This window comes from Cherax quadricarinatus, chromosome 96 (assembly GCF_038502225.1).
Source record: "Cherax quadricarinatus isolate ZL_2023a chromosome 96, ASM3850222v1, whole genome shotgun sequence".
NCBI classification, from domain to species: domain Eukaryota; kingdom Metazoa; phylum Arthropoda; class Malacostraca; order Decapoda; family Parastacidae; genus Cherax; species Cherax quadricarinatus.
Genome location: NC_091387.1, coordinates 10,317,975 through 10,328,618, shown reverse-complemented (window position 1 = coordinate 10,328,618; position 10,644 = coordinate 10,317,975). Strand labels below are relative to the sequence as shown.

At 41.8% G+C, this 10,644-nt stretch overlaps 1 protein-coding gene across 1 annotated transcript in view; it reads right to left on the bottom strand.

The window, feature by feature from the left end:
- The window catches only part of LOC138855488 (G-protein coupled receptor GRL101-like), a 93,142-nt gene that overhangs the window by 51,216 nt on the left and 31,282 nt on the right, over window positions 1-10,644 (bottom strand). The gene's annotated exons all lie outside the window — the stretch shown is intronic.

Sequence of the window (10,644 nt, the reverse complement as noted above, 5' to 3'; positions counted from 1 at the left end):
TGGAAGGAATATTTTGAGGAATTGTTAAATGTTGATGAAGATAGGGAAGCTGTGATTTCGTGTATAGGGCAAGGAGGAATAACATCTTGTAGGAGTGAGGAAGAGCCAGTTGTGAGTGTGGGGGAAGTTCGTGAGGCAGTAGGTAAAATGAAAGGGGGTAAGGCAGCCGGGATTGATGGGATAAAGATAGAAATGTTAAAAGCAGGTGGGGATATAGTTTTGGAGTGGTTGGTGCAATTATTTAATAAATGTATGGAAGAGGGTAAGGTACCTAGGGATTGGCAGAGAGCATGCATAGTTCCTTTGTATAAAGGCAAAGGGGATAAAAGAGAGTGCAAAAATTATAGGGGGATAAGTCTGTTGAGTGTACCTGGTAAAGTGTATGGTAGAGTTATAATTGAAAGAATTAAGAGTAAGACGGAGAATAGGATAGCAGATGAACAAGGAGGCTTTAGGAAAGGTAGGGGGTGTGTGGACCAGGTGTTTACAGTGAAACATATAAGTGAACAGTATTTAGATAAGGCTAAAGAGGTCTTTGTGGCATTTATGGATTTGGAAAAGGCGTATGACAGGGTGGATAGGGGGGCAATGTGGCAGATGTTGCAAGTGTATGGTGTAGGAGGTAGGTTACTGAAAGCAGTGAAGAGTTTTTACGAGGATAGTGAGGCTCAAGTTAGAGTATGTAGGAAAGAGGGAAATTTTTTCCCAGTAAAAGTAGGCCTTAGACAAGGATGTGTGATGTCACCGTGGTTGTTTAATATATTTATAGATGGGGTTGTAAGAGAAGTAAATGCGAGGGTCTTGGCAAGAGGCGTGGAGTTAAAAGATAAAGAATCACACACAAAGTGGGAGTTGTCACAGCTGCTCTTTGCTGATGACACTGTGCTCTTGGGAGATTCTGAAGAGAAGTTGCAGAGATTGGTGGATGAATTTGGTAGGGTGTGCAAAAGAAGAAAATTAAAGGTGAATACAGGAAAGAGTAAGGTTATGAGGATAACAAAAAGATTAGGTGATGAAAGATTGAATATCAGATTGGAGGGAGAGAGTATGGAGGAGGTGAACGTATTCAGATATTTGGGAGTGGACGTGTCAGCGGATGGGTCTATGAAAGATGAGGTGAATCATAGAATTGATGAGGGAAAAAGAGTGAGTGGTGCACTTAGGAGTCTGTGGAGACAAAGAACTTTGTCCTTGGAGGCAAAGAGGGGAATGTATGAGAGTATAGTTTTACCAACGCTCTTATATGGGTGTGAAGCGTGGGTGATGAATGTTGCAGCGAGGAGAAGGCTGGAGGCAGTGGAGATGTCATGTCTGAGGGCAATGTGTGGTGTGAATATAATGCAGAGAATTCGTAGTTTGGAAGTTAGGAGGAGGTGCGGGATTACCAAAACTGTTGTCCAGAGGGCTGAGGAAGGGTTGTTGAGGTGGTTCGGACATGTAGAGAGAATGGAGCGAAACAGAATGACTTCAAGAGTGTATCAGTCTGTAGTGGAAGGAAGGCGGGGTAGGGGTCGGCCTAGGAAGGGTTGGAGGGAGGGGGTAAAGGAGGTTTTGTGTGCGAGGGGCTTGGACTTCCAGCAGGCATGCGTGAGCGTGTTTGATAGGAGTGAATGGAGACAAATGGTTTTTAATACTTGACGTGCTGTTGGAGTGTGAGCAAAGTAACATTTATGAAGGGATTCAGGGAAACCGGCAGGCCGGACTTGAGTCCTGGAGATGGGAAGTACAGTGCCTGCACTCTGAAGGAGGGGTGTTAATGTTGCAGTTTAAAAACTGTAGTGTAAAGCACCCTTCTGGCAAGACAGTGATGGAGTGAATGATGGTGAAAGTTTTTCTTTTTCGGGCCACCCTGCCTTGGTGGGAATCGGCCGGTGTGATAAAAAAAAAATAATGTATATATGTATATATGTATATATATGTATATATGTATATATATGTATATATATATATATATATATATATATATATATATATATATATATATATATATATCCCCTTTCTGGCTAGCTTGTTCACGCTGTGTGCTACATCACAGTTTCTCGTTAGCCAACCTCTCTTAATTCTTTTTTGTCTTTTCTCTTTAGTCACTCGCTTTGTACTTTGTATATTTGTAACAGTGTGGCAACAAGTGCCAACTAGGCCTCAACGAACTGGCACTTTGAAATTTTGTTGTATAATTTCAGGCTTTCTCTCGCCTTTACTTTATTTTTTTTGCTAATACTTTGGTTATCACTTGTAGGGTTGTTCACTGACGTTGTCACTAACACTGGTTGCTTCTAGCTGCTAAAACACGCCCTAAAAGCACTAAGATTCTCGGAGCCTGGCGCTTGTGACCCACTACACTACGTGTGTGTGTGTGTGTGTGTGTGTGTGTGTGTGTGTGTGTGTGTGTGTGTGTGTGTGTGTGTGTGTGTGTGTGTGCGTTAATCACACTTTTTTTTGTCAATTCTTTGTTAAAAAAAAAACTGTATCCCCAGTCATATATACATTGGCTCCCTTACCTTCGTGTGTTAGTGTGACTTGTGTAACCGAGACGTCGCCATAAGCTTCTCTCTCCTACTTACGTGTTATCTGTGTATCAGATAACATTCAACTTGAAAATACTATAAAATACCGGCAGGTTGATGAGTAACGAAATCGTAATGACTCGATTGCAAACAAACCATACCACGGGTGGGGTTAGAACCCGCGGTCAGAGAGTCGTAAAGCTTAAGACCGGCTTTAGCTAAAGTTCGTCACGGGCATGTTAGCTGGAGATTCGTCTGTACAAACTTGCATTTGTGGTCACAGTGGTGGCCTATGTTAACCTTCCTATGGTGTAGAAATTTACCTAGTTGGATGAATCTTTTCGTAGCCAGCTGGTCCAGTGACTAAGGCGACGGTCTGGAGTTTTATGACTCTCTGACCGCGGGTTCTAACCCCACTCGTGGCATGGGAAGTTGCAATAGTTGCACGAGTCTCTTATGCATCAACATTCAACTTACTACACTTACTCGTGAGGCATTTTTAAACTAGAGGCGTAATTTTAAGATGTTATAATTAGCGAGGAAAATATAAGCCACTCTAAAGTAGGATTTTCCATGCCCTTTGCCTGATTCCAGGCACTTCAGATGGAAGGTAAACTGAATGAGGGGGGACCTAGTTCAGAAATATGATTTTCATTTCTTGCCTCGTTCGTGATTTTCAGCACCGAGAGAGTAACAGTGTGGAATAGTAGTGGGAGTGTAGGAACACTGTGTTTCTCTAGAAGCATCAAGGTAGTGTGTTGCTACAGTAGCACTGAGGTAGTGTGTTGTTCCAGGAACATTGTTTCTCTAGTAGCACCAAGGTAGTGTGTTGCTACAGTAGCACTGAGGTAGTGTGTTGTTCCAGGAACATTGTTTGTCTAGTAGCATCAAGGTAGTGTGTTGCTACAGTAGCACTGAGGTAGTGTGTTGTTCCAGAAACATTGTTTCTCTAGTAGCACCAAGGTAGTGTGTTGCTACAGTAGCACTGAGGTAGTGTGTTGTTCCAGGAACATTGTTTCTCTAGTAGCATCAAGGTAGTGTGTTGCTACAGTAGCGCTGAGGTAGTGTGTTGTTCCAGGAACATTCACTAGTAGCACTGAGGGAGTGTGTTCTTCCAGGAACAGTGTTCCTCCAGTAGCACTGAGGGAGTGTGTTCTTCCAGGAACAGTGTTCCTACAGCAGTACTGATGGAGTCAGCAGCACTATGGAGTCAGTAATGTAAGAGTATTAACCTCCAGCAACACTGACAGTCAGTAATGTAAGAGTATTAACCTCCAGCAACACTGACAGTCAGTAATGTAAGAGTATTAACCTCCAGCAACACTGACGGAGTCAGTAATGTAAGAGTATTAACCTCCAGCAACACTGACAGTCAGTAATGTAAGAGTATTAACCTCCAGCAACACTGACGGAGTCAGTAATGTGAGAGTATTAACCTCCAGCAACACTGACAGTAATGTAAGAGTATTAACCTCCAGCAACACTGACGGAGTCAGTAATGTGAGAGTATTAACCTCCAGCAACACTGACAGTAATGTAAGAGTATTAACCTCCAGCAACACTGACGGAGTCAGTAATGTAAGAGTATTAACCTCGAGCAACACTGGCAGTCAGTAATGTAAGAGTATTAACCTCCAGCAACACTGACAAAATCAGTAATGTGAGAGTATTAACCTCCAGCAACACTGACAGAGTCAGTAATGTAAGAGTATTAACCTCCAGCAACACTGACAGTCAGTAATGTAAGAGTATTAACCTCCAGCAACACTGACGGAGTCAGTAATGTAAGAGTATTAACCTCCAGCAACACTGACGGAGTCAGTAATGTAAGAGTATTAACCTCCAGCAACACTGACAGTCAGTAATGTAAGAGTATTAACCTCCAGCAACACTGACGGAGTCAGTAATGTAAGAATATTAACCTCCAGCAACACTGACAGTCAGTAATATGAGAGCATTGACCTCCAGCAACACTGACGGAGTCAGTAATGTAAGAGTATTAACCTCCAGCAACACTGGCAGTCAGTAATGTAAGAGTATTAATCTCCAGCAACACTGACGGAGTCAGTAATGTAAAAATATTAACCTCCAGCAACACTGACAGTAATGTAAGAGTATTAACCTCCAGCAACACTGACGAATTTAAACAGTAAAACTGTATCAAATAAGACGTCCATGACTTTTCCAGTCAGAAACTGGAACAATAATAGAGAACTGTTTTTCCAGCTCCACTGTTAGAACAGTAACAGAGAACTGCTGTTCCAGCACCACTGTTAGAACAATAACAGAGAACTGTTGTTCCAGCACCACTGTTAGAACAACAGAGAACTGTTGTTCCAGCACCACTGTTAGAACAACAAAGAACTGTTGTTCCAGCACCACTGTTAGAACAATATCAGAGAACTGTTGTTCCAGCACCACTGTTAGAACAACAGAGAACTGTTGTTCCAGCACCACTGTTAGAACAACAGAGAACTGTTGTTCCAGCACCACTGTTAGAACAACAGAGAACTGTTGTTCCAGCACCACTGTTAGAACAACAGAGAACTGTTGTTCCAGCACCACTGTTAGAGCAACAGAGAACTGTTGTTCCAGCACCACTGTTAGAACAACAGAGAACTGTTGTTCCAGCACCACTGTTAGAACAATAACAGAGAACTGTTGTTCCAGCACCACTGTTAGAACAACAGAGAACTGTTGTTCCAGCACCACTGTTAGAACAATAACAGAGAACTGTTGTTCCAGCACCACTGTTAGAACAACAGAGAACTGTTGTTCCAGCACCACTGTTAGAACAACAGAGAACTGTTGTTCCAGCACCACTGTTAGAACAACAGAGAACTGTTGTTCCAGCACCACTGTTAGAACAACAGAGAACTGTTGTTCCAGCACCACTGTTAGAACAATAACAGAGAACTGTTGTTCCAGCACCACTGTTAGAACAGAGAACTGTTGTTCCAGCACCACTGTTAGAACAATAACAGAGAACTGTTGTTCCAGCACCACTGTTAGAACAACAGAGAACTGTTCCAGCACCACTGTTAGAGCAACAGAGAACTGTTGTTCCAGCACCACTGTTAGAACAGAGAACTGTTGTTCCAGCACCACTGTTAGAACAATAACAGAGAACTGTTGTTCCAGCACCACTGTTAGAACAACAGAGAACTGTTGTTCCAGCACCACTGTTAGAACAACAGAGAACTGTTGTTCCAGCACCACTGTTAGAACAACAGAGAACTGTTGTTCCAGCACCACTGTTAGAACAACAGAGAACTGTTGTTCCAGCACCACTGTTAGAACAATAACAGAGAACTGTTGTTCCAGCACCACTGTTAGAACAACAGAGAACTGTTGTTCCAGCACCACTGTTAGAACAATAACAGAGAACTGTTGTTCCAGCACCACTGTTAGAACAATAACAAAGAACTGTTGTTCCAGCACCACTGTTAGAACAACAGAGAACTGTTGTTCCAGCACCACTGTTAGAACAATAACAAAGAACTGTTGTTCCAGCACCACTGTTAGAACAACAGAGAACTGTTGTTCCAGCACCACTGTTAGAACAACAGAGAACTGTTGTTCCAGCACCACTGTTAAAACAACAGAGAACTGTTGTTCCAGCACCACTGTTAGAACAATAACAGAAAACTGTTGTTCCAGCACCACTGTTAGAACAGTAACAGAGAACTGTTGTTCCAGCACCACTGTTAGAACAATAACAGAGAACTGTTGTTCCAGCACCACTGTTAGAACAACAGAGAACTGTTGTTCCAGCACCACTGTTAGAACAACAGAGAACTGTTGTTCCAGCACCACTGTTAGAACAACAGAGAACTTTTGTTCCAGCACCACTGTTAGAACAATAACAGAGAACTGTTGTTCCAGCACCACTGTTAGAACAGAGAACTGTTGTTCCAGCACCACTGTTAGAACAGAGAACTGTTGTTCCAGCAGCACTGTTAGAACAACAGAGAACTGTTCCAGCACCACTGTTAGAGCAACAGAGAACTGTTGTTCCAGCACCACTGTTAGAACAACAGAGAACTGTTGTTCCAGCACCACTGTTAGAACAATAACAGAACTGTTGTTCCAGCAACACTGTTAGAACAACAGAGAACTGTTGTCCCAGCACCACTGTTAGAACAACAGAGAACTGTTGTTCCAGCACCACTGTTAGAACAATAACAGAGAACTGTTCCAGCACCACTGTTAGAACAACAGAGAACTGTTCCAGCACCACTGTTAGAGCAACAGAGAACTGTTGTTCCAGCACCACTGTTAGAACAACAGAGAACTGTTGTCCCAGCACCACTGTTAGAACAATAACAGAGAACTGTTGTTCCAGCACCACTGTTAGAACAATAACAAAGAACTGTTGTTCCAGCACCACTGTTAGAACAACAGAGAACTGTTGTTCCAGCACCACTGTTAGAACAACAGAGAACTGTTGTTCCAGCACCACTGTTAGAACAACAGAGAACTGTTGTTCCAGCACCACTGTTAGAACAACAGAGAACTGTTGTTCCAGCACCACTGTTAAAACAACAGAGAACTGTTGTTCCAGCACCACTGTTAGAACAATAACAGAAAACTGTTGTTCCAGCACCGCTGTTAGAACAATAACAGAGAACTGTTGTTCCAGCACCACTGTTAGAACAACAGAGAACTGTTGTTCCAGCACCACTGTTAGAACAATATTTGTAGATAAAGGTCATTATACCGTTAAATAGAACGTAATATTTTACTTAGATGTTGTGGGATATTTAATGTTAGGAATTATAAATGTTGTGAGTTGTTTACTAAATTGTTGTAAATGTGTAAATTGTTGTAAATGTGCAAATTGTTGTAAATGTGTAAATTGTTGTGTGTAAATTGTTGTAAATATGTAAATTGTTGTAAATATGTAAATTGTTGTGTGTAAATTGTTGTAAATATGTAAATTGTTGTGTGTAAATTGTTGTAAATATGTAAATTGTTGTGTGTAAATTGTTGTAAATATGTAAATTGTTGTAAATATGTAAATTGTTGTGTGTAAATTGTTGTAAATATGTAAATTGTTGTGTGTAAATTGTCGTAAATATGTAAATTGTTGTAAATATGTAAATTGTTGTAAATATGTAAATTGTTGTGTGTAAATTGTTGTAAATATGTAAATTGTTGTGTGTAAATTGTTGTAAATACATATTTACAACAATTTACACACAACAATTTACATATTTACAACAATTTACACACAATTTACATATTTACAACAATTTACATATTTACAACAATTTACATATTTACAACAATTTACATATTTACAACAATTTACATAAATTGTTGTAAATGTGTAAATTGTTGTAAATGTGTAAATTGTTGTAAATATGTAAATTGTTGTAAATGTGTAAATTGTTGTAAATGTGTAAATTGCGTCTTAATGAGTAAATCTGAGTCTTAATGAGTAATTCTGAGTCTTAATGTGTAAATCTGAGTCTTAATGTGTAAATCTGAGTCTTAATGTGTAAATCTGAGTCTTAATGTGTAAATCTGAGTCTTAATGTGTAAATCTGAGTCTTAATGTGTAAATCTGAGTCTTAATGTGTAAATCTGAGTCTTAATGTGTAAATCTGAGTCTTAATGCGTAAATCTGAGTCTTAATGTGTAAATCTGAGTCTTAATGTGTAAATCTGAGTCTTAATGTGTAAATTAGTGTAAATAGTTTACTAAGTGCCTGGGTAGTCACGCGAGTGACGGGTGGGTAGTCACGCGAGTGACGGGTGGGTAGTCACGCGAGTGACGGACGAGTAGTCACACGAGTGGCGGGTGGATAGTCACGCTTGGTTTCTTGAGTGCAACACAGCGAGTGCAACACCAGTTGGATATTGCAAAGCTTAATTCAAAGCTTATTGCTGATATTTTTTCACTTGTCACAGAGCAGCTCTGTGACCTGTTGCTGTGAGTAATTACATGTGTGTACTCGCTTAGTTGGACTCTGCTAGTTGGACTCCTAGTTGCACTCTGCTAGTTGGACTCCTAGTTGCACTCTGCTAGTTGGACTCTCCTAGTTGGACTCTCCTAGTTGGACTCTCCTAGTTGGACTCTTCTAGTTGGACTCTTCTAGTTGGACTCTGCTAGTTGGACTCGCCTAGTTGGACTCTCCTAGTTGGACTCTCCTAGTTGGACTCTCCTAGTTGGACTCTCCTAGTTGGACTCTTCTAGTTGGACTCTCCTAGTTGGACTGTCCTTGCACGGGTCAGTTCACAGCTTCTTGCCCAGTGTGTGTACTCACCTAATTGTGGTTGCAGGGGTCGAGACTCAGCTCCTGGTGTGTGTGTGTGTGTGTGTGTGCGTGCGTGCGCGGGCGCGCGTACGTGTGTACTCACCTAATTGTGGTTGCAGGGGTCGATACTCAGCTCCTGGCCCCACCTCTTCACTGATCGCTACTGGGTCCTCCTCCTGCTCCATGAGCTTTATCATACCTTGTCTTAAAGCTATGTATGGTTCCTGCCTCCACTACATCACTTCCCAGACTATTCCACTTCCTAACAACTCTGTGACTGAAGAAATACTTCCTAACGTCCCTGTGATTCATCTGTGTCTTCAACTTACAGTTGTGACCTCTTGTTTCTGTGTCCCATCTCAGGAACATCTTGTCTCTGACCACCTTGTCTATTCCTCGCAGTATTTGGTATGTCGTTATCATGTCTCCCCTAACCCTTCTGTCCTCCACTGTCGTCAGGCCGATTTCCCTTAACCACTGTTCGTAGGACATTCCCCTGAGCTCTGGAACTAGTCTTGTTGCAAACCTTTGCACTTTCTCTAATTTCTTGACATGTTTGACCACATGTGGGTTCCAAACAGGTGCTGCATACTCCAGTATGGGCCTGACGTACACAGTGTACAGTGTCTTGAACGATTCCTCATAAAGGTATGGGAACGCTATTCTCAGGTTTGCCAGGCGCCCATATGCTGCAGCAGTTATCTGATTGATGTGTGCTTCTGGCGATGTGCTCGGTATTATACTCACCCCAAGATCTTTCTCCTTGAGCGAGGTTTACAGTCTTCGGCCTCCTAGCCTACGCTGTCTGCGGTCTTCTTTGCCCTTCTCCTATCTTCATTACTTTGCACTTGGTGGGGTTGAACTCCAGGAGCTAGATTCTGGACCAAGCCTGCAGTCTGTCCAGATCCCTCTGTAGTTCTGCCCGGTCTTCGTCCGATTGAATTCTTCTCATCAACTTCACATCATCTGCAAACAGGGACACTTCGGAGTCTATTCCTTCCGTCATGTCGTGTGTGTGTGTGTGTGTGTGTGTGTGTGTGTGTGAGGCACAAACCCACATGTAAACAAAAGTGGAACACAAGGCTTTAGGTATACATCGACCTCCAAATGAGGTCCTCATCAGCGAATACAGGAGACATAGGACATCATGGTAATATCTCAGAGAAGGACTGTATCACCAACGAAGGTGTCATTACTGTTAGGTTGGGTAAAGTTTGTCAGGAAACAGAACAGTTACTGTTGTTGGGTCACCTGGACTCGGCTGAGCGTCAGGTCACCGGCGTATTAGATACAATTGGCACATCGTCTCGTGGGTAGAAATGTTTCATAACTGGTAAATGAGACGCAGTTTACTATATATTGCGTCCCTCAGCCTAGACTCACGGACCGATTAACTCCTGTTCCACTATTTGTCGTATATATTTTTATGATGGGCATGTTGATAGAGCCACTGGATGCCAAGACTTCTACAAGTTACCCAGACGTCTACTTTTACCTAACGTAGTCTATACAACATTATTACAACTTAAACAATAACTACGAGAAGCTTAATTGTTTATACAAAGAAGTGATACCGTAATATAACTCAGAGAAAACGGCCTATATTTGTATAATAAATTTGATGCAATACACGGTGAAGTATCTGTTCTCTACAATACCTTGCATTGAATGACCTGATAAGACGTATGTCGTACATGTTAAGACGCATGTCGTACATGTTAAGATACATGTCGTACATGTTAAGGCGCATGTCGTACATGTTAAGACGCATGTCGTACATGTTAAGACGTATGTCGTACATGTTAAGACGTATGTCGTACATGTTAAGACGCATGTCGTACATGTTAAGACGCATGTCGTACATGTTAAGACGCA